At 43.3% G+C, this 24,673-nt stretch overlaps 1 long non-coding RNA gene across 1 annotated transcript; it reads right to left on the bottom strand.

Annotated features, from left to right (window-relative positions):
• Positions 1 to 1,729: 1,729 nt before the first annotated feature.
• Positions 1,730 to 23,677, bottom strand: LOC137561208 (uncharacterized). Its single transcript, XR_011029928.1, has 3 exons — positions 23,515 to 23,677; positions 5,063 to 5,133; positions 1,730 to 2,768 (listed from the first exon to the last, which is right to left on the bottom strand). It is a non-coding gene; the product is annotated as an uncharacterized lncRNA (long non-coding RNA).
• Between the last annotated feature and the right edge of the window lie 996 nt (positions 23,678 to 24,673).

Genomic DNA, 24,673 nt, shown 5'->3' with positions numbered 1-24,673 from the left:
TGCAATTTCCACCTCTGCAATATCTCCAAAATCTGCACCTTCCTGACCTGGGACACTTACCAAGCTGGTCATCCATGCCCTCATCTCCCACCTTGATTTCTGCAACTCCCTTCTGTCTGGCCTCCCCTTGAACCGCATTGCCCCTTTCAGTTATGAATGCGACTGCCAGGCTCAATCGTTCTTCTCTCCACTCCGCATTCACATCCCACCTCTGTAAATCCCTGCACTGGCTCCCTATCTGATAAATTTCAAGATTCTATGCCTGGCCTATAAATCTGTGCACAAAACCTCCCCTATGTACAGTAAATCTCAGAGCTTATTCACAGGTATATACCAGGCCGCCTTCTCCTGTCCTCAAATGATCTTCGCCTAATTTCCCAGCGTATTTCCTAGTTGACTTATATGCGTGCCTGCAGGATTTCTCAAGAGCCTCCCCCACCCTCTGGAATTTCCTTCCACCACCCATCAGACTTGCCCTCTCCTTCAACACATTCAAGCCCACCTCTTCAAGATGGCCTACCCACCCCATACCACACAGTAACTATCTAATAGATACTTATTTTACAGCTCTATCAAGTGTGTCCATCTCCCCTTAAATTGTAAGCATTTGGCAGGGTCCTTCCTGCCCTGGTGTAGTCTATATGATCATGTTCTCCTTTACTACATATTACTGAGCCTACTCAACCAGCCCAGAATCACATAATCATGTATTTTGTACCCTGTTTGCCTTGTATAACTTTTTCCTATGCTGTATAACCTTCTTACGTTATGTTTGTCATCCTTTGTATCATTGTATGTATTTATTGTCCAGCGCTGTATATGTTGGCACTTTAAAATACTATAAATAATAATAATGGTAAATAATAATGGGCACACAAAATATTGACACTTTGGGCATTATTATCCAGTGGCTGATAGTGTAATGGTTAAGGGCTCTGCCTCTGACACAGGAGACCAGGGTTTGAATTTCAACTCTGCCTGTTCAGCAAGCCAGCACCTATTCAGTAGGAGACCTTGGGCAAGTCTCCCTAACACTGCTGCTGCCTATAGAGCACATCCTAGTGGCTGCGGCTCTGGCGCTTTGAGTCCTCTAGGAGAAAAGCGCGATATAAATGTTCTGTGTTTGTTTGTTTATCTTGACATTCTTCCCTTAGGGATGTACTCGCTTTTGTTACCAGTGGTTTAGACATACGTATTTTATTATTATTGATTTATAAAGTTGTAGCAAAACAAAAGCACACAGAACGGGAACTGTCCTGTTATCAGCATTTATTGCCAACTTGCGACCAAGTATACATCACAGTCCAATGATATAGTGCATCAAAACTGGGTCAGATGACTTGCACATGCTGTACACAAACAGGCGTACCTACGTTCTGCAAACTCATGCAGTGTTCACTTAGGGCCTGAGCACACACCTGCATTATAAAAAACTGCACAAAAATGGATAATAAAAAGTGTACAATTACCCACTGCTATACACATAGGCACTGTACACATACCCAGACATTGTACACATAGCCTGTACACTTGCCCACACACTCTAGACATAGCTGCTGTAAATTTACCCACACACTGTACACATAGGCACTGTATGTTTACCCACACAATGTACACATAAGCACTGTTCACTGATCCACATGAGTTGTACACTTACCCACACACTATACAAATAGGCACCATGGCCACATTGAGTTTCATTTAAAAAAAAAACAAAAAAGTTACAATCTTGTTTTATTTTACCTATTTTATTGAAAATGTCAAATGTCTACAAAAGTGATTGGCTTGGCACACAGTTGAACGGCTTCGCTGGTCACTAGACGTATGATGTAATCTGCAGGGGGTGGCAGCAAGTAGGTAGGCATGAAGGATCAGCATGCAGCAGGCAGATGTAAGTGGTGAAGGTGAACTGGTGACAGATCAGGACAGGCAGTAGACAGATTGTGCTGACATTTGGCACTGCCTAACCATAAAACCACCTGGTGGAGCCTAATACTTAGACCCTACACCTGGTATTGCCTAATCCCAACCACTGCCCGTTGACTAACACTAAGGACTGGCGCTGCCTAAATCCTAAAACTGCCCTGGTGGTGACTGACACTAAGGACTAGGGGGGCCCTTAATGTAAGTCACACAATAGCAGAATGACACTTGTCCAGTGAGTCATTCCTGTGTGACGATGGAGAGATGCCTTTGTCACGGCTGGTGACTATGGTGGTATGGTGGGGAGTGTGTGAGCAGCTATAAGGCCCTGTACAGCCATACAAGGCATGTCAGAAAGGATCTGGACTCAATCTCTCAGGTGACAGTGAGGGGCCGAGGATGTTCTGTTACTAGGTGTGAGCAGCGAACTGACAGTGATGCATAAACAAACTACAAGTATGTTCGAGTTGAGTGGGAAGAACAATGCCCTTGACTGGCAGTCGGCCAGGTGCATGGAGGGGGATCGGGATGCTGTACACACAGTAGATTATCAGCAAAGGTGGTTGTTATTGGCTGCCTTGGCCAAGTTTAATCAAACATATGTACAAAGCTTTAAGTTTGAATGATTGTAAATATCTTCTGTTTTAGGAAGGTGAATTTATATGGAATGACATTGTATGATGGCCTAGCCAGGCCCAGTCACTCACTATCCTGCTCATAGCGTTGTAGTGTAAGAGCAGCATAGATAGCCTGCGGCCCGGCATGACCCATCCCAGAATCCAAATACTTATGGCATCGGTCCGTGATGTCTAGACAGGTACGTCTCCAGATATTCCTGTCCACATCTAAGGAATACAAGAAACAAAATGATTAAATGAGTAATCATATTATCGTAATACATCTGTATATAGCCAGATCTGAGCAATATTTAGTAATCTCTGCCTCATACTGTAATGAAGTGATGTGTGATGAAGGAGAATTAGGGAGGCAGGAAATTTGGGCGCATGAGGCAGGTGGACAAAAAGGGTGCCGCCATTCACTCCCATAATAAATATCGTTTAATGGGTGCCCAGCAGGAAAAAAGGGAGCCGGAGAAAAATAACGTTTTACAAACGGCGCCCGGAGACTTTTAATGTTTTATAACTGCTTCTCATGATTACACATTATTTAATGATTTATAATTTTTTAAACATTATTTTTAAACGAAAAACAGTACAATCTTTTTTAAAAACATTTTTAAACGAAAACCAGCACAATATTTTTTTTTAAATGTTATTAATGCTTATCACAGGGGGGTCTTAGGTTTAGGCACCACCAGGGGGGTCTTAGGTTTAGGCACCACCAGGGGGGTCTTAGGTTTAGGCACCACCAGGGGAGTCTTAGGTTTAGGCACCACCAGGGGAGTCTTAGGTTTAGGCACCACCAGGGGGCTCTAGTGGTTAGGGGTAGGTACAGGGAGGGTTCTGTGTGAGAGTAGGGTTAGGTATAGTTTTAGTAAAATTCTTATTCATCTTTTATAAAACTTTATTATACATTTCACTTTTTAAACAGGGAAGATTAACGTTTTTACAATTGCCGATATCATACACATTATTTAATGATTTATAACTTTATAAAACATTATTTTTAAACGAAATATAGCACAATTTTATTATAAACATTATTCATGCTTATCGTTTAAAACCCTGCGCCCTTTTTTCCCCGACGCCCTTTTTTAACGTACGTGAGAATTAGTGCCCTTCTATTCCCCCAATAAATAATTTCTTTGTTCACACCACTGCTATTCCAATTGCTGGCTGGGATTTGTAAGGCCTTGTCTCTCTCTAGCACTGCAGGCATGACAGGTGGTTACCGTGACGCAGGGCACTGTGTCACACTGTGAATTTCCCTGGTTTGATTGTGATTCCATTCAGAATTGATGAATAAAATCGCAATGCAAACACATCAAGATGCATGCAACCCTGCATAGTGATTCTGTGGTGAATCACATCGCATAGATGAAAACATCAGATAGCGCAGACTGCACTTTCTGATATCCCTGCTGATCGCATTGCTTTGCGCTTCCTTAATGCTGCTAAAATCGCATAGATATACACACACCTAAATCAAAGAATTAACAAGAGGATAACCTTGTATGGAGGAAGAAAATAGCTAAAACATAACTTTTATTGGAAAACTAAAACTGTCATATCTAGGAAGCTAGAAAGCTGCTGATAATGACACAATAGTGCAGTGAAAACAGTGTGATAGGTACTCAGGTCGTTTTCAATCCATTATAGAGAGTATACTAGGATTGAAACAATGAGAGAGAGAAAGACTGGCACTAGGTGCCGGTAGAGAGGTCCTGGGTTTTACCGGATTGTGTACTCCATATTGCAGCATGCTCTCAGAGACAAACAGTAATAATGTGAAGTGAAGAAAGCAGAGGCATTGTTGCAGTAAAAAGAGGTACCTTTAATCCACGGTATGCAGACACAGTGGGGTATACAGTGGGGGTGAGGGGGTGCCTGACAGCTGTTTCGCTAAGAAAGCTTCTTCAGAGGCAAAATATAAGGAACAATGTTCCTTATATTTCACAGTATACTAAGATCGAAGACCGAACACACTGAGTAGCAGCCAGTTCCAGGAAAGTGCGGTAAATGGCTAACACGGTACAGTACCCTATACTATGCTTGAAGATACCGCAATGTACCGCACTTTCCTGGAACTGAAATGGCTAACACTGTACAATACCCTATTGCTACTACCGAGTAGTAGATTCAATTAAACACCACCCTATTTACATAAACCCTATATGTTTCAATTCCTCAAAACGGGAATCTTCATCAGGGGAAAATAAAGGGACAAGTGCTTTAGGTGCCTTGTGCTAAAGTGCAAAAATATCCACCTAATCACATAGCTACACATATTGATACCCTGTGGGCTAAAGTAGCAGCCTACAAGGCATCACTATTCCTTGGTAGTTGGAAGACTGGAGAGATCCTTTTACAGGGCATTGGAGGGTTTCCTGTTCCTGGTAAGCTATGTGTGTCACTAAACAATCTGACTAGTCAATTCTTATGTTCACCTTCCCACAATAACATACATACAATACAAAATTTGATAAACTATAAGTGAATAGTAGATGTGTGATACTCACTTAGGGCGAGGTTCGTCTACAATATCAGGCCGATGATGTAATAGGCCTCGGCCAGGCGTTTGGCAAAAAGGCTAAGTGATGAAAGAGAGAATAATCTTTGCTTGAATTGGGATTCTGACATGTTTAAAACATCTACAACAGCAATCCTTCCACGTTCTCAACAATACGAGAATGCAAGTCAGTAAAAGTGAGAAAAGTGTTATTGGTAGTCTATGATAACGTGACAGCTGCTAGGCTTATTTCTTCAACCAATACTCCCGGTGGGTCTAATTCCTATTCTAAGGGCTATATAAAAGGGAATCCCGCACCTCTTCCTGTACAGCACTACACCTGTCCTCAGAGGTAAGGCAGCAGGCACTGCTGGGATTCTAAGGAAAAGCTTGTTTTCGGGATATAATGCTCATCACCTGCATAGGTCACTAGGGGTATAGTTTGCTAAATTGAGGGATTCTAAAAAATAACTTTGAAACTCCCATCAAACCCCTTCAGCTAAATTTTAACCCTCAGGTTGGGATTATGAATCCAGGATGTCACTAACCCAACATGGCACTGAGGATTCCCCAATGATGGGCAAGAGCTAGTGGTGGTAATTTATCAGAGAGAGACTCATTCCCCTGAGTGTAAGCAAATATATCTGATAGTCCACATTAACGTGGGCTTCAAGAGTCCACCACAAGTCTCACCCACCTTTCCCTTCTCCTGATCTATTTTACTGTCACCATCATCTCCTTATATAGAAGTCATATATATTTCTTCAATGCAAGGAACTTTACAAAAGAGGCAGAAACCCCCTTGTAAAGCAGCCCCCAGTGTTGTTATAAGTACAGCCTCATCTGGTAGAGGAAGGGGGCTGCACACTCACTGCCCATCCCTTCTTGGAATTTTTAGGGGACCCACGCACCAATTGTTTAAAGTAAATGTAATTGTCACATATTTTTAAACATTTACTAAGAGCTGGGACCCACTACGGGCACTTTTCAGAACCGCATGATCGCAGAATTGCCTCGATTTCCTGGAGCAACCGCAATTTGGCTACTGTAGCCACTAATGCGATCGCTCCAGGATCACTACCAAACTGTTGCTAGTGGGACCACCCCTATCAAGAGCCGCTGGCAAAGAGCTTAGCTGATTGCTGGTGACCGGCAAGTGCTGCCAAAGCGTACTTAGTGGGTCCCAGCCCTAACTTAATTTTGGAAAAACCTATTATAATTTGAAGTAACAGGAAGCCAACACGCAAATATCTGGAGCAAAATGACTCTTTGACGAGTATTACAGCCAAAACTTTAGAGGAAAATTAACCACTTAAAGAGACACTGAAGCGAACAAAAATGTATGATATAATGAATAGGTTGTGTAGTATGGATAATCACTAGAACATTAGTAGCAAAGAAAATATTCTCATATTTTTATTTTCAGTTATATAGTGTTTTTTATAACTTTGCATCATTCTCTAATATTTTCAGTTTACACACTACTCAGCATTCTAAATGAATTTGCAGAGCAGGCCAGTGAATTTTTGAACTGTCCTCTGCAGAGAAAAATAAAATACAGTGACTGACAGTTGAGATAACAAGCTTCAGAAGACAGAGCTCTCTGCGACTTTGAAAGTCGTGGAGCTCAATGGCTCTTTTGCATAGATAACAGCCGGAGTTTCTTAACTCTTCCTGTACTGGAAACAATATTAAACTTATGTCTATGCTCCTAATGTTGTATTTCTTAGCTGTACTACACATACAAATCATTATATCATAATTTTTTTCCACTTCAGTGTCTCTTTAAGGACCACAGGCTTACACCCCCTAGTGACCAGGCCTTTTTTACAATTCAGTGCTCTGCAGGTTTAAAAGCTCGTGACGGCTTCTATTAATATTCAGAGGTAAACCATATGCTACTGCATGTTCCATCCTGGATCTTCGTCCAGCATCTCCTGCTTAATGCATTTTGTGGACAGCTGATGGGAGGAGTCCCCATACTGAGAATGCTGGCATCTCTCCCTGTAATACACTTTCATCAAGGGTGAGCTGCTTCACCAACATGTATGCTTAAAGAAAACCTGAACTGAAAATTAAAAGTCAAAATAAGCATACACAAGTCATACTTACCTCCCGTGTAGTCTACTCCTCAATCTCCTTCTCCTCTCCTGTGTCCTGTTTGTTCACTGTGATCAAGGGAATTTTCCGTCCTCCATTTTGAAAATAGCCATTACCCCATAACAGCTTTCTGGTCAGCACACAGTTAAACTGTAACATCGCCATAGGGAAACATTGACATTACCTGGTACATCAGTCTTCCTCACAGCTATAACTGACAGCAACTGATATTTTACTGACAGCAACTGATATATTTCAGATCTGACAAAATATTGTCAGAACTGGAATGGATTATTGTCAGAAGAAAATGTTGAGCTTCTAGGAGGAACTGATGGCAAGGTAACTCTGTAATGTTCATTTGAAGTTACCTCACAGGTTCTCTTTAAGGCAAACCTGAAGTGACAATATACTAGTAAGGTATTTATTTGTATTTATAGTGGTTACAGTATTTAAAAGTCCCTGCTGTTTCCACCCTCCGCTGCTGCCCCACATCATGTAAATATTACATGGGTGCATTTGGGCTTATTGTGGGGGCGCCACTGCCGGATCTGGTCCAGCACAATGTCACCCTATACGGATAAAGTGTTGGACAAAGTCTGACACTATGATCCCCTCCAGCACCTGGCTGCACTGGGTAATAATGGAATTATGCTGGGGGCAGCACAGTGGCATAGTGGTCAGCACTCTCCCCTTGCAGTGCTGGGTCCCCGGTTTGAATCCCAGCCAGGGTACTATCTGCATGGAGTTTATATGTTATACCTGTGCCCGGTGGATTTCCTCCAGGAACTTCGTTTTCCTCCTACATCCCAAAAACATACAGATAAGTTAATTAGCTCCCCCCAAAGTTGGTTGTAGACTATGATACATAGCCATATGCCTATGGTAGGGATTAGATTGTAAGCCCCTCTGAGGGACAGTTAAGTGACAAGACACTATAATCTGTACAGCATTGCAGAAGATGTCAGCGCTATATAAATAATAATGATGCTTGTTTGCGCGTAAGTGGGCAGGGCTGCAGCATGCAAGTTGGAGCTGGGACAGCCTCCCGCCGCTGAAGCCGGGTTGCCTGCTAGTGAGAGGAATTAGAGATCCCACCGACACCCTGCAGCGCTGCCCAGCACACCCTGCTCACCTATGCCCCTCCCCCAAAGTAAGTGCTGGGCGGGGTGTGAGTGATCGGGGAAAATGGATTGTAAACAATTAAAAGGTTTTAACTAGAGTACGGCATCAAGCCAACGACACTTCTTGGATATTGATCTGGCCAGTTAGGTAACACAGGGGGTTGTTAAACAGTTTCAGTTGCTTTGGTATTAATTATTAAAATTAATAACGTGCAGTAGAAGTGCAACAATGGGACAGCCACCAAAATAGGACAGGTTTAACAGGTGGCCGGCACTGACATTTTTCCAAACTCATCTTTTCATTGGTCAGTATAACCACTGGCACAAGGCAATACTTGGACCCTACAAGTAGTCCAGGATAGTATGTAAATATGTGCCATTGCTTGAAGGTATGCTGCTTCCCAGCACAGTCTCAATGGCATAGAGGAAATTCTAGGAAACGGGCATCTCTCTCTAGGAGCGATGGATCCCCCCTGCCCATCAGCAGGACCCACATCTGCTCCTTTGTGCAAAGAGGAACAGGATAGGCACTTTCAAAACAAAATGACCACTAGAAGGCCACTAGTGTAAATGCCTCTGACCAAGCCATTAGCCTTCAAGGCACAGAAACTCCTTTTTTCCCCTCTGCTGTCAACCTCTTGAACTTCTTCCATGCCCTTCCACTTCCAGCACCACCACCCTCACTTTCTTTTGTCTGTAAGGTTATGGCCACTGGACCATTAGACTGTTGAGTAAAACACTATGTTGTAACATATCTTGTCTTACTGATGCTACTGTTCAGTGTTCATTGTGCTTTGTTGTATTATCTATATTCCTAATCTACTCTGAGCCATTCTGACCCATTCCAGTCTGGCTTCAGGAAACATCACAGCACTGAAACTGCCCTCATCCAAATATGCAACCACCTGCTCATGGCAAGAGACAGAGGAGAGTGCTCGATCCTCATACTGCTAGACCTTTCTGCAGCCTTTGATACAGTTGACCATGACATCTTGATAAGCAGGCTACAGGAATACTGTAGCATTGATGCCATAGTTCTTTAGTGGTTCCAATCCTTCTTGAGTGGCAGAACCCAAAAAGTGTCTATGGGGCCCTTCCTGTCCATCTCTGTGTCCCTTAAAGGGCAACTGTAGTGAGAGGTATATGGAGGCTGCCATATTTATTTCCTTTTAAACAATACCAGTTGCCTGGCAGCCCTGCTGGTCTGTTTGGCGGCAGCAGTGTCTGAAATCACACCAGAAACAAGCATTATTATTATTTAGTATTTATATAGCGCCGACATATTACACAGCGCTGTACAGTGTATATATATATATATATATATATATATATATATATATCTTGTCACTAACTGTCCCTCAAAGGAGCTCACAATCTAATCCCTACCATTGCCATATGTCTATATTATGTAGTGTAAGTACTGTAGTCTAGGGCCAATTTTAGGGGGAGCCAATTAACTTATCCGTATGTTTTTGGAATGTGGGAGGAAACCGGAGTGCCCGGAGGAAACCCACGCAGACACGGAGAGAACATACAAACTTTTTGCAGATAGTGCCCTGGCTGGGATTCGAACCAGGGACCCAGCGCTGCAAGGCGAGAGAGCTAACCACTACGCCACCGTACTGCTAATCTTGTCAGATCTGACAATAATGTCAGAAAAACCTGATCAGCTGCATGCATGTTCAGGGTCTATGGCTAAAAGTATTAGATGCAGAGGATCAGCAGGATAGCCAGGCAACTGGTATTGCTTAAAAAGAAATAAATATGGTAGCCTCCATATACCTCTCACTACAGTTGTCCTTTAAGTATGGGTGCCCCAGGGCTCAATCCTTTCTCCCCAGCTTTTCATGATTTAAATGTGACCGTTTGGAAAACTAATCCAAAAACATGGCCTGACATACCACTGCTATGTTGATGACACCCAACTATATCTTTCCTTCAAGCCTGGTGTGACAGACCCAACTCCAACTATAAACGCCTGCTTAGGCGAACTACAGCAATGGATGAGTGACAACTGGCTGAAACTAAATGCAGACAAAACTGAAGTCCTTCTGATCCGAGGGCAGCGCATGACAATAAAACAACTTAACTTGCAGTCTTCACCACTGGGAACAGGAGGCATGGATTTACACAGCTCTGATCATGTGTGTAGCCTGGGAGTTATAATTGATGGGGATTTCAACTTCAGAACTCACATCTCTGCTGTGGTGAAATCATCCTATTTTCACCTGAAGAACATCGCAAAAATCAAGCACCTCGTCCCCCCAGAAGATCTACCAACCTTAGTCCACGCCTTCATCACATCCCGACTGGACTACTGCAATACTCTCTACACTGGCCTTCCAAAAAAGGACTTGTACCGCCTAGAGCTGATACAGAATACTGCTGCCAGACTGTTAACCAACCCCATCACTGCCACATAACGCCAGTCCTGAACTCCCTTCACTGGCTACCTATAAAATGGAGGGTCCTTTTCAAGATCGGCCTACTGACATTCAAATCACTAAATAATCTGAGCCCTGGATACATGAAAGAAATGTTACAGCTGCGTAGCAATCCCTGCAATCTCAGATTCGCAGGTTCTAATAATCTAGTCATACCCAGAGTCCACTTGGAAACTTTTGGTCCCAGAGCCTTCTGTCATGCTGCTCCTACGTTTTTGAACTCCTTACCTCAACAGATCAGGACAGCTCCATCCCTGGACGTGTTTAAATTCAAACTGAAAACCCATCTGTTCAGTTTGGCATTTGCATAAATATAACTTTTGCAGTGCAAATACTTCATCCTACTACCAACTACTGAATCTGAAAGAGCCTAAGCACTTTGAGACCTATGGGAGAAAAGCGCTATAGAAAAGTTATTGTATTGTATTGTAAGTGCCAAACCCAATAATAGGCACGGCCCAGTCGTGCTTGGTGGAAAAAAATGGCATTTGCCACGGAACACCAGAATTGGCGTGTGCACTTCTGGCCCCCTGTGCTTCTCACAGATGAGAGCAGGTTCACCCTGAGCACATGTGATAGACGTAAAAGAATATGGAGAAGTCCTGGAGAACATTATGTGCCTGTAACATCATACAGCATGGCCAGCTTGGTGGTGAGTCCATGATGGTCTGGGAAGACGTATCCATGGAGGGATGCACAGACCTTTGCAATCACTAAGCATTTAGCGATCGCTATTGAGTTTTGTAGTGTGAAGTTCCTCATGGGGATTTTTACATTTTTTTTTTATTATTATTTTTTATGCAGTCCTGAAAAGGACATACACAAGTATGACAGCCAGCCTGTCTATTCACATGCTACTAATCTGCCAGGACCAAACCACTGGCATTCAAGGAGTGCCTTTGAAAGTAAAATAAATCATGAGAAACCCCCATAAAGAGATAGACTAGTCCAAAATCTGTTGGTAAGAGTTTCAGAATTCCCAGATTATAATACCCCCTGTAAGTGACAGTTTTATAGGAAGAAAAGACATGTTTATTGCATGTACTCTGGGACAAATATACGCAGGGTCTCAAGTTCAATTCCCAGCCAAGACACTACCTACATGGAGTTTGTTCCATCCTCAAACATTGGCTTCCCTCAGATCAGCCCTAGACTGTATAATGACTATATTAGGAACACTAAATTGTCAGCTCCTTTTGGGGACCATTTAGTGAGATGAATTATTCAGTGTACTCTATAGGGCACTGCAGAAAATCTCAATGCTATATAAAATAATAATACATGCCTCTGAGGCGAACACGGCAAATGTAGCGCAGGAGATTTGGGCGCAGCCGCCGCCACCATGGACTGTAATAGGAATTACAGCTATAGCGGCGCACAGTCAGTAACTTCGGCGCCGTCAGAAGACGGAGCTGAAGTTACTTTTAAGACACTGTAATTTGCCTTCCAGCAATAGCTGGAAACGGAATTACATTATTCCCCACTATCCACGTGGACCTGGAAGGGGAATAGTATTTCACGTCGCGGGAACTTGTGCCACAGCAGGATAAGCCATACCGCCTGTATCCTGTGCCCAAGTCTCCCGGCAGCGAATTCTCTCGTACGCCTCTGAGGACAAGTTGACCTACAAAACAATCGCTACAGGCTTTTTGAGCACAAGCTGGACCTATATGGAAATCTTATAAGCTTTTGACCTATCCAATCCCAGGTAAAGGGGGTTCTAATGTGGTTTTTGCAGTTTTCCAAGAATTTAAGTGATCTTGCAAATGTGGCATAGGCCATATTTAACCATACTGAGGGTTGCTAAAAGGTTAGTAAATTAGTAGTTCAAAAACACTGGTTCGCATGACAGCCAGGGGCCCCAGTCTCTCTCACTTACTGGGGCCCCCAAACCACCATGCGACACCCAGAGGGAAATGTGGGCGAGCCCTGGCTCTCTCACCTCCAGGGACTTCACCCCCATCACCTCTAAACTGAATGCAAACTGCAACACACACAATTGCTCACTATCAGTTCAGGCAATGGCGCCAGTCAGCCAATCAGGTGTACGGTCATACACCCTTTGCTTGCCACACCGATCTAGCAGGATCTGCATAAATTAGCATTCAGGTTAGAGGCTCGGTTGGACGTAATCGTTGATTACATCTTTTACAGGGACCGCCGCGTGTAGGCATCTCCCACACAGTCCCCTCCCTAACCACTCACCTATCAACAGCATCCTGGAAGCTGCAAAACAAAAATTTAAAATCACAAACACTGGTTCGCATGACAGCCGCAAACACTGGTTCGCATTAGTAGTTGTCAGCTTGCTGTGCTGTCCATGCACATGTATTGAGAGCTAGAACAATAAAAGAAATAATCCAGGCCAGGTTCACAGGATTGCATATGTCCTTCAGCTATCTAGAAGCCAGATCAAGTGTTATATCATAAGACAGCACACTGAGTTATAGCAGAATTGCGTGATCTGAAGCAAACAGAAGAGTGCATGTGCAACAATGAGGAAGAGGCCCACACAGAAGACAAAGAAAACCCTCCTTGTACTCCTTGTTGGTCTGAATCATTTTGCCAAGTACACGGGTACCTGTGCTGTCTCGGCCCGCCATTCCCCCCACCCTCCTTTTCCTAAATATAAGCAAAGCAAAAAACATGAGGACCATCAGCAATTCTGAACAGTGTGGGATGAGCACATGGATTCCACTGAATTCCAGGTTTGACTCAGACATTGGCGATTTGGAGTTCAAACTCGATAGTCAGAAATTGCTTATTTCAGACTCCCAAGGCTTGGACTGAAGTTTATTGTGTAATGCGTAGCCCCTGTACATGCCATCAATACCAAATGTGCTATGTATGTCAGGGTCTCTAGTAGGAACATGCTAAAAACTAGTTTGTAAAACGACCTTACGGTTTTTGAGATATCCGATTCCTGGTGCGGTTTTATATAGGATCCTCTTTTCTTTTGGTATTTGCATATTGACATGGATCCTTTCTGCACACTTCATATTAATGTATTCTTGCATAATTATGCTTGTATTTGATGGTTGATGATGCTTGCCCCTTCTGTTTGGTAGTATAAGGATTCCTGGCAAAAGCATCTTTGAATTTGCTGCCAGGATATCCTGTTGGTTATTACACTCACCAATGGGATCCCTTAAAGTGTACCCGAGGCAAACTGTGACACGGTACAGTGTAAAACATATTAATAACGGGGCTTTTTTACTTCTTGTATTTTGGTGTCTGAAAGAGTTAATTTCTAAGCATGGAAATGACAGCTTCTGTCTTGTCGGTACCTTGTCGGGAATATAATATAAATCACTGATAAGCTAATTAGAGCCATAAAAGTTTTCCTTGCAGAATACAACCTCTGAGGGCAGAGGGAGATAAAATACATGAACTATTGACCTTTTTCTAACTCTTGGACACTTATTAGGCTTCCACTGAGCAGAGGCAACAAAACATTCAATCTACTTTGTAAATGTTTAAATATAAAATAAAACCACAGGATATCTAAAAAAAAGTCATTTTTTTAGGAGTAGAAGTACAAAAACAATTGTTTATCTTATCAGTTTATTTTCACCTCGGGTTCAATTTAAAGGATGACTGAAGCGAGAGGGATATGGAGGGTGCCATATTTATTTCCTTTTAAACAATTGCCTGGCTATTCTGCTGATCCTCTGCCTCTAATACTTTTAGCCATAGACCCTGAACAAGCATGCAGCAGATCAGGTGTTTCTGACAATTGTCACATCTGACAAGATTAGCTGCACGTTTCTTGTGTTATTCAGATAATACTGCAGTCAAATAGATCAGCAGGATAGCCACGCAACTGGTATTGTTTAAAAGGAAATAGTATGGCAACCTCCAGATTCTTCTCACTTCAGTTCACTTTAAATTGGAGTGAGTCCCATTGCACAGCATTATAATCAATAGGAATGATTTAAGCACTAAATAACCGCTTATATTTATATTTTAATTTATAATTCATTTTATTATATACTTTACATATTTTTTATTCTTTTAGTCTTCCATAATATTTCCTAACGTGTCCCCCTAGTCAGTCATCTGACTCCCTCTCAGGAAACAAGTCAAAGTCACCTAAAATATGAAACGGATGGTTTTAACCTCCCTGGCGGTACAATAAATCCGCCAGGGGGCAGCGCAGCACTTTAAAAAAATTTTTTTTTTTGTTAAAGTATGTAGCTAGCCTAGCACTAGCTACATGCTTCCCCCCTCCCTTCGCTATCCCTCCCACCCCTCCGATCGCCGCCGGCGCTTTTACCCTGCATGAAATCCCACTCTGAACGGGATTCCCTGTATGGGCTTCCCCGTCGCCGACGTCATGACGTCAGCGGGCACTCCGATCCACCCCTCAGTGCTGCCTGGCACTAATTGGCCAGGCAGCGCAAGGGGTCTGGGGGGGGGGGGGGGGGCGGCACGGTGCGGCGGATAGCGGCGAATCGGCGGCGGCGGCAATCGTTATGCACACGCAACTAGCAAAGTGCTAGCTGCGTGTAGCAGAAAAAAAATTATGTAAATCGGCCCAGCAGAGCCTGAGCGGCACCCTCCAGCGGCTTACCCCGTGTCCAGAACGGGGTTACCGCTAAGGAGGTTAAACAAGGGGAGATGCTTATCTGTGAGCTTCACTTGCAGTAGAAGGATCCAGTTCTTCCTGAGTGAAATTCCTTATAATTTTTGACAGTTCATTATGATACACATGGGCTTATTAATCAAGACCACTGCAGAATAAACCGGAGCATCGTTTTGAGCAGTTGTCTACAGCACTGCTTTACGTGTACTCCAGTTCTTATTGCACCTTTCTTTGTAAATTAGTCCCACCGGCTTCATAAGGGCCAGGCTTTTCTGGTCGTACTTTAATAGAGCAGTGAAAAAGGTAAATAGTAGTTAAATGTCTAATGCCTAGCCTAGTACACACCATACAATTTTCTGTTATGCTGGGAATACACGGTTCGTTTTTAAGTTGATTAGATGGTTCGATAGATAATTTCCGACGTGTCCGATCTGCCTTTCGATTCTTTGGCTGCTTGTTTTCTGAAAGAAGTGAATGGAAAAAGATAAGAAAAACGAGCGGAAGATAACAGAATCGACTGCAGAATTGAACGGCAAAAATGATTGAGAGCAGAAACGCATGGCAGAAACGAACCGTGTATTCCCAGCATTAGATTTTTCTGTTAGATTTTTTGTTAGATTATTTTCTGTAGAGACTGGTCATTATCTCTGGTGCACTGTCTTCTGGTTATCTCCTGCTGAGTAGAACAATGCCTAATTGCTAGGCAGATAGATGGTTAGATAGATAATTTCCAACATGTTGGAAATTATCCATCTGGCAGGTAAATCTAACAGAAAATCTATTGTTGGGCATACACGGCTCGATTTTGCCGCTCGATTGCCCGCTTGATTCTGCAGGCGATTATCTTATCTTCCGCTCGTTTTTCTTATCTTTTTCCATTGTCCCCAATGCAGAATCAAGCGGCAAAACGACCACGCGGGAGATCGGACGTGTCAGAAATTATCTATTGAGCTATCTAAATGACTCAGAATCAAGCCGTGTATTCCCGGCATAACAGAAAATTGTATGGTGTGTTCTGAGTATTACTCTATACAGCTTGGGGGATAATTTTACGTGACCCATTATAGGGCCATCCTTTAATTTGTATCTATAACTTCTAGAAAACATTTATAGCATCAGAGTGAGTAATCTTTAAAACATCACATCTAGTATTAAAGCTCGACAGAATGGTATCTCCGTGTCACCAAGATACACGTAAAGTCTGTGAATACAGCATCCATCCTTCGGAGAGGCTCATCCCCAAGAGCAGCAGATGATAAGATCGAAAAAAACAAAGGACCGAATAAAGAGGAAAAAAAGCAACCCGGCTTTTACAAACAATCACTTGCATGGTCTGAAAGGAACCTAAGAGCACTTTGCTGTATGGATAAATTGATGCTCAGCCCTATCTCGCTTCCTGTTTTTCAGCTGCATAGAGGAACTGAAGTGGTGGTGGTCAGAGAAAGGGAAAAATGAAAACGTAGGGAGGGGCAAAAAAAAAAATGCTCACGGAGAAGAAGTATTCTGCTAAGCAAGTCCTTGTTCCTCTGCTGCCAGCTATTAGACGGTTGAACAGAAAAGACAGCAAGCGAGTCTTGCAGTCATTGAGTGCCAATTAATGTCTAAAACGCAGAAAGGAATGGAGAGCATTATGCAAGACGAAGGGAACAACAACGTGAGTGCCCTTTACCTCGTAGCGACCTTTCGGGTCGTGCGTAAGTAATTTGGATATGTATGTATCAAAAACAAAAAACGCAAGGTCAGAGAGTCAAAACTCAGATGTATCCACTTAACGCTAGACAGTAACCCTTGTACCAATCAGAAGCACAACATGTTATGTTTGTATATGTATATTAATATGTATACTAGAGTAAGGTGTGACATTCGCTCAATTTTTTCCTTCTTTGTATTCAAACACCACCTAAGCTTGGCTAAGAGAGTAAATGCTCACTACTCTAGAGATACTTATCAGCAAAAAAAACAAAAAGAGACAAAAAACAGCACAGAGCAGAGAAGAAAATAAAGAAATTAAAAAGAAACACAGATAGTGGAAAAGGTTTATTAAAGCCAGGCATACATAGGACAACAATAGACTTGTATATAGGAAGCCAATCAATCCCTCCCTAAGTATAAATCAACTGGTCAGTACTTTCACATTACATACCGTATATATACTTGAGTGTAAACCAAGATTTTTTTTGCGCTTAAAATGCCCCCCTCCCCCCAAAAATAAAAAATCTTGGTGTATAATAACATAATAGTGGCAGCAGAGGTTCTTCTAGAGTATCTCCTGATCCAGCGCCAGACTACACTACACTGAGTCTCCCATGTGACATGTCCTCCAGTGGCTGCAACTCACCCGTTGCTTTCCTGTTCTCGTGCATATATGTGACGTGCATGAGAACCAGGAAGAAGAGAAAGACTTGCGTCCAGTGCTGGATCAGGTTCTTGAAGGCCCTCCGCTGCCGCTACTCTGCTATTAGGAATTGCAGGGAGAAGAGCCACTAGACCAAAAGGGAAACTATAGGGTGAAGGGAAGGGGCCACCATAAACCAGGGAACATTATATGGGGGAGGGAGGTGGACCACTAGACACCAGAGAATGCTATATGATGGATGGAGGAGGCCACTAGGCCACAAGGGAAGTTATATGGGGGAGGGAAGGGGGACACTAGACACCAAGGAAGCTATATGGGGGAGGGAGAGGACCACTAAATACCAGGAAACACTATATAGGGGAGAGAGGAGGGACAATAGTCGCCAGAGAATGCTCTATGGGGAGGGAAGCCCACTATGGGATGGGGATGTTAAAAGTAGCAGCCTTGGTTCCTACCCTAGGTTTATACTCAAGTCAAACATTTTTTCTTGCTTATCAAGAGAAAAATAAGTACCTAGATTTTTGAAAATGCAAAATATTTTAGGCAGAATTGATGGAAGGGATCCCATTTTCCTGGGATCAGCTAGATCACACTCAGTATGGAAGACTTAACAGTGTACAAATGCTAGAAAGCACTGGATCTGGAGAATAGATCTAGAGAATATATTGAGATTTACACTTACAACTGCTCTTCCAGTGTGGAAATCTCCACCTTCCTAATATAAAACGTTTCCACCATTGCACCATTCCACTCTGCACACGTCCCTAATTAAGGGCCCTTTTCCACTAGCAATTGCTAGCGTTGACGCTGAACGGTAGCGATTGCTGAATAGCAAAAGGTAAAAAATTACCGGCGATTTCTCGACGTTTGCGATCGCGATTTTGCTATGCTATGCACTGCATAGCAAAATCGTGGCAATAATCGCTCCGCCGCGCGATCGCGATCAGGCCAAAAACGAATCGCGGTAGTGGAAATGACCTACCGCGATTCCTATGTTAAAAGCAAACTGTAGCGATTTGAAAAATCACTAGCAGTTTGCGGTTTTGCGATTCAGCCATCGCAAACGCCGTAGTGGAAAAGGGCCCTGTTGACTTCATAGATGTGGGTGGGTGTGCACCGATAGGAGCATAATGTGTACATTAGTGTTTAGACCTGGTAATTAGAGGTTTGATAAACAATATGAGATTTTCTGGCAGATTTACTGTCAGATTGATTATTTCCAACATGTCCGATCTGATTTCCGATCAAATTCTGATCATTTTCCGATCGATTGAAGTGAACGGAAAAGCGGAAATCGATCAGAAAATGATCGGAAATCGATCGAAAATCAGATCGGACATGTTAGAAATTATCGATCTGACAGTAAATCTGCCAAAAAATCTCATAGTGTGTACCTAGCATAAGAGCTCTGTAGAAGATCAAGAACATGTAAATCACATCATCAGTCCTGAATCTGTGGGTTAACCAATGCAGTACTGTACGTGAATAAAAGGTCTGTTAAAACAGACCTAAACTCAGAACTTCCTCTCAGCCCGAAAAGAAAAGCAACAGCATAATAACCATAATAAAACATTTCTGTGTTACAGCGAATACAAATCCTGCAATAAATCTGCAGTTTGTCTTCCTGCTTTCACTCAGCTGTGTGATCAAATTACAACTTGTGCTTAGATACAGATGAGGGGGAATTAGACAGTCTAAACTATCTATGTACATACAATACAAGTACCTCAGCAGGTGGGTTTTTCTATGAAATATTGGGACGCACGCACCTTACAAGATCGATGTGAACTTGCCGACACTGGAACTGTGAATTTGGTGGATAGGAATAGACCCTTGCCTCACAACATAGGTAATAGGTCAACCTTTCATCCACCAACAGTCCCGGGGGATCAGTTGAATTGTTTCAGCAAAGGGTCCTTGCAGAATGCAAGGCACTTCTGTACCCCAAAGGTCGCCCCAATTTAACCCCAGCTGAAAAAAGAGCTCTTGAATGGTTACGGAGTAGACCAGATCTAACTGTGAAGGAGGCGGACAAGGGGAGTGGGGTTGTGGTTTTGTCGACAGAGAAATATCAGGCAGAATGTATCCGTCAATTACAAGACAGGTCCACATATTCTAAGTTACCTACTGATCCCACATCTGCTTACCTCTCACAACTAAGGAGGCTTCTTTCTAAAGCGGTGACCGAGGGTGTCCTGGATAGAACCATGCCGAATTAAATTAATTCCATTATATCCAAGGAGCCTGGTGTGGTATTGTATCTCCAAGATACACAAATCTTTGGAGAACCCACTGGGCCGCCCTATTGTGTCCTCCATTGGTTCCCTCACGGAACCCCTTTCTCAATATCTCGATTTTCAATTAAGACCCTTGTTGAAATCAATGCCTTCTTTTGTGAGGAATACTACAGATGTGATAAACATATTGGGAGATTTTGAATGGCATGAATCCTATCACTTAGCATCAATTGACGTGGTATCCCTGTATAGTAGAATCTGTCATTTTGATGGATTGGCTGCGGTTAAACATTTTTTATCCTTCCTGATGGAGGATGATGCCCTCCAATGGTTTGTGAAGGCAGGTCTGGAGTTTTTCCTGACCAGGAACTCATTCCTCTTTGACCGTGAATGGCACCATCAGGAGGTCGGCACGGCGATGGGGACCCCTGTGGCCCCTACCTATGCCGGCCTCTTCATGGGCCTTTGGGAAGCTAATTACATCTACTATTCCCCGAGGAACGGGTTCCTGAGCCGGATAAAACTCTGGATCCGCTATATTGACGATATCCTGGTTATTTGGTCAGGTGACCAACCAGAATTTGAGGAGTTTGTCCGGGGCATTAATTGTAATAATGTCAACATGGTCTTCACACACCACTGGGGCGATCAACGCCTAGAATTTCTTGGTTTGAATATCTTTATCCGTGAGGGCTTAATCCTCACTAACACTTACAGGAAGGCTACATCAGCCAATTCATTATTACATGCATCCAGTTATCACCCCCTGCCACTATTAGAAGCCTCCCTTATAGTCAATTTCTGAGGCTCAGACATAATGCCAGCACTTGGGAAGACTTCCTCAGTCAATCTGAGGATCTGGAGGCTAGATTTGTGGCTAGGGGGTATAACAAAAAAGACAGTACGGGATGCCTTTTCAAGGGCGGCTGGGAAAGATAGAGGACAACTGCCAACACCAACTAAACAAATTTCCCCTGAACGTTTTTATATGTATTTCACTTATTCCCCTATGTTTGAACAGATTAAAACCTCAAGTAAAAATAACTGGTGGATCATCCAACAAGATAAACTAATGGGTGCAAAAGGTAGATCCCTTCCGTGTATATCTTACAAACGTGGTCCCAGTCTAAAAGACAAATTAACGCAAAGCGAATTTGTAAGTCCTCGATCTGTCTCTTGGCTGGGTGCCAATCGTCCTGTTGGTAATTTTCGTTGCGGACGGTGCTCTAGCTGTAATTTTATATGTAGGGGCGATTCCTTCCCCAGGTTTGGTAGGACCAGCAAGTTTAGACAGTTTATAAACTGTCAATCTAAGGGCTTTGTATATGCTCTCATATGTCCTTGTAATAGGATATACATAGGCCCTTAAAATACAAGGCCCTTAAAAGATCGATACTAAGATCATTGCAGGTTCATACATAATGGTGTAGGAAGCCCCCGTGTTATTGAGCACATGCTCATCATCAGGGCGAGGTCACTCTTCTACGCTTTTTTGGTGTTGAGGTGATGCCTAGAGACAGACGTGGGGGAGACTGGAACAAAAAACGACTAAGAAGAGAAAGTTTTTGGATCTCTTATTTTGATGCAACTGGCAGTTTAGGGCTGAATGAGAAAAATAATCTCTCTGTGTTTCTATAATACTGCACCTAATCTATTCTGTTAGAATTGGGTATGTTTTTATATAGTTTCTGCCCCCTTTTTTAGCTTTTAATTTATGATGTGTTCCCCTTTAATAACATTTGACATCTACCATGCCATCATTGTATTCAATTAATTTTTTTATCTATTGCAGGTGCGGATTTGGTGCCCTTCTCCTTTTTTCCCCTCCCCCAGTTGGGTGTTGTATTGTATCCTGGGTGGTGAGTTATATGGTCGTATGGCCAAATTTTTTTTATTATCACTGTAGTCACGGTTGGAGCTGTGTGTGAGGGGAGGAATGAACATTGGTTATCTCTGCCCCTATTGTGACCGATGGTGATGTTTTTCATTGCCTGCGTACCATTCTTTGTTTGCTACCCCTTGGATCTTTAACCACTCATATGGTCTGGAGCATCTTTCAGTTCTGAGACACGTCAGTGCCTTCCTCTGGTAGGAGATGACGTGCGTTTATCACTCCCTTCCCGATGTGTGGCTCTCTGGTGAGACGCAGTGCGCTCCACAATCCATTTAGCCAGCAATATAGGAAGTGACGCGTATTTACACATGGATACGACGCTGAGGTCACATGTGGTCTAAATAGACCTTGGCAAGTGTTCCAACATGGCGAAAGTGTGCCGGTCGCCATGCAATGTAAAGGTTGCATGTGGTCTAAATATGCCTGAGCGTGTGCGCTCCAGCGTGGCGGAAGTGCGCCGGTCGCCATATGGCAGGGTGTAAATTACATGTATAATCTCATCCTTATCTTTTTGCTGCTCCGCCCTATACTGGGAAAGGACTTTGGTATTTCCTATACTTGGGGGCCCTCCCTCTACACACCTGCAACATATGATGATGGTATGTGATTTATTCAATTATACTAATTATGTCAATTATGTTAATTCATGTATTTAAGGGGTTCACGTATATGTGCTCAGATGTCCCGATGAAGCGCCACAGCACATTGGCGTGAAACGGCTGTAGAACCCCCCACTGCTTGTACCTCTCCCGGTAATAGTACTGTAGCCTGTCCCAATGTGTTTTTATTGCTGAAGAAGATAATAAATTGCAATTGCATTTGGATGTGCGTGCCCAGCTTTCTATCTTTTTCGTGAAGGGCATGTTGGAAATGTAATCAGGGGCACGATCCTCTTTAAACGACTTACGAGGCGAAAATGCTAAAAAAAGTAAATTACCTGCCTCATCTTTTATGGCACGGAGGACGCCGTCCGCGCCCTCCGTGCCGATCCGCCGGGTCCCCCCGCTCATTAACCCCCCAGGCCGGCTGCCGACCCCACGGCCCGGGTCGGGCTCTCCTGCCACCCGCAATATGGCCGCTTCCTTTGGCCGCGGCTGCGCAGTCCGCCTGGCCGCGAGTGCGGCTGCGCAGCTCTAGGGCCAGCCTCCCTGATCCACGCTACGTAGTTCATGTATAAGGAGCTTCATGCTACTGCGCAGGTGTGGCCGTGCTCATGTTGGTGCAGCACGGTCACACCTGCCCAGTAGCATGAAGCTCCTTATGCACGAGCCTCTATAGGATCCAGAGGCTTTCTTCTTTTTAGGTATTTCCTTTCTGACCTGAGCTTCAGGGCCATAGCAGCATTCAGGAAGGGAGGAAAATTATATTGACAGGCAGCTGGAAGAAGCCCCAGTTTATTTTTTAAAGGCTTTTAGGACCATTGTAGTCCCTTACACACTCCAATGAGTTCTGGGTCACCATGAGCTTGCTGGTTAGTCTGTACCTCTTATTTTTTAAAGAAGTTCTTTTGCGAATGAGGTAAAGAACAATGGTGGTCTATGCTAAGACTATTAAACATCCCTCTAAAATAGCGTGAAAAGTTTTTCAAATAAATGAATGGTTTCCTCAAAGCAACATATAATCCTCAGTGTTTGTAAACACTGACAGATGACGGACTGGGAGGCTAATCCATTTGTTAGGGGTGTTTTTTTTAACTTACATTTCACAAACATAACTGCTGCCTACCTCCTTTTCAGTGGTGTAATCCACTTCTGTCATAAATCACCGTAGGAGAGGTTCAGCAGCTGAAGGAGAGCAGCAGTGGCTACTAACAAATGAGTCACCGGCAGGGACTTGTGCTGCCCGATCTAAAAAAAGACTCTCTGATTCCCTGGCTCTGAGTCCTGTGTCTCTTCCACCCCTCCAAGAAACTATGCGAGTTGCATGCTATACAACTAAAGAGCCAAATCGGCAGAAGCAGAAGTGATTCAAAGAGGCCAAGAGGAAACGGTTCTTAACCGGGAAAGTGGTTAGAGTGAATCATTTTTAAGAGACTGAATCATTTTAGGAGACTGAGTCACTCACGCTGATTGCAGGAGTAGTGAAATTGATCCACAGTGCTAACAAGGAAACGGTTCAATGAATCATTTCATGCTAAATGATTCAATCTCCCATAGCATGAAATGATTCATTGAACCGTTTCCTTGTTAGCACTGTGGATCGATTTCACTTCTCCTGTAATCAGCTTGAGTGACTCAGTCTCTTAAAATGATTCATTCTCTTAAAAATGATTCACTCTCACCACTTTCCCGGATAAAAACCGTTTCCTCTTGGCCTCTTTGAATCACTTCTGCTTCTGCCGATTTGGCTCTTTAGTTGTATAGCATGCAACTCGCATAGTTTTCTTGGAGGGGTGGAGGAGACACAGGACTCGGAGCCAGGGAATCAGAGAGTCTTTTTTTAGATCGGGCAGCACGAGTCCCTGCCGGTGACTCGTTTGTTAGTAGCCACTGCCACTCTCCTTCAGCTGTTGAACCTCTCGTGCATCTAACGGTGATTTATGACAGAAGTGGATTACACCACTTAAAAGGATGTAGGCAGCAGTTATGTTTGTGAAATGTAAGTTAAAAAAAAAACACCCCTTAGGCCTCTTGCACACTGCATGCATTTCAGATTCCGATTCCGCTTTTTAATCTGTTTTTACATCCGATTCCGATTCAGATTTTTAATCTTAACTGCATGCTGCGTTTTTTGATCCGTTTTTCTGTTGAATGTATTCAAGGAAAATCGGAAACGGAATCGGAATCGGAAACAGAATCGGAAAACGGATTTGCAGTGTGCAGGGAGCCTAACAAATGGATTAGCCTCCCAGTCCGTCATCCGTCAGTGTTTATAAACACTGAGG

This window comes from Hyperolius riggenbachi, chromosome 3 (assembly GCF_040937935.1).
Source record: "Hyperolius riggenbachi isolate aHypRig1 chromosome 3, aHypRig1.pri, whole genome shotgun sequence".
NCBI classification, from domain to species: domain Eukaryota; kingdom Metazoa; phylum Chordata; class Amphibia; order Anura; family Hyperoliidae; genus Hyperolius; species Hyperolius riggenbachi.
This window is presented reverse-complemented; position numbering and strand designations above follow the sequence as displayed.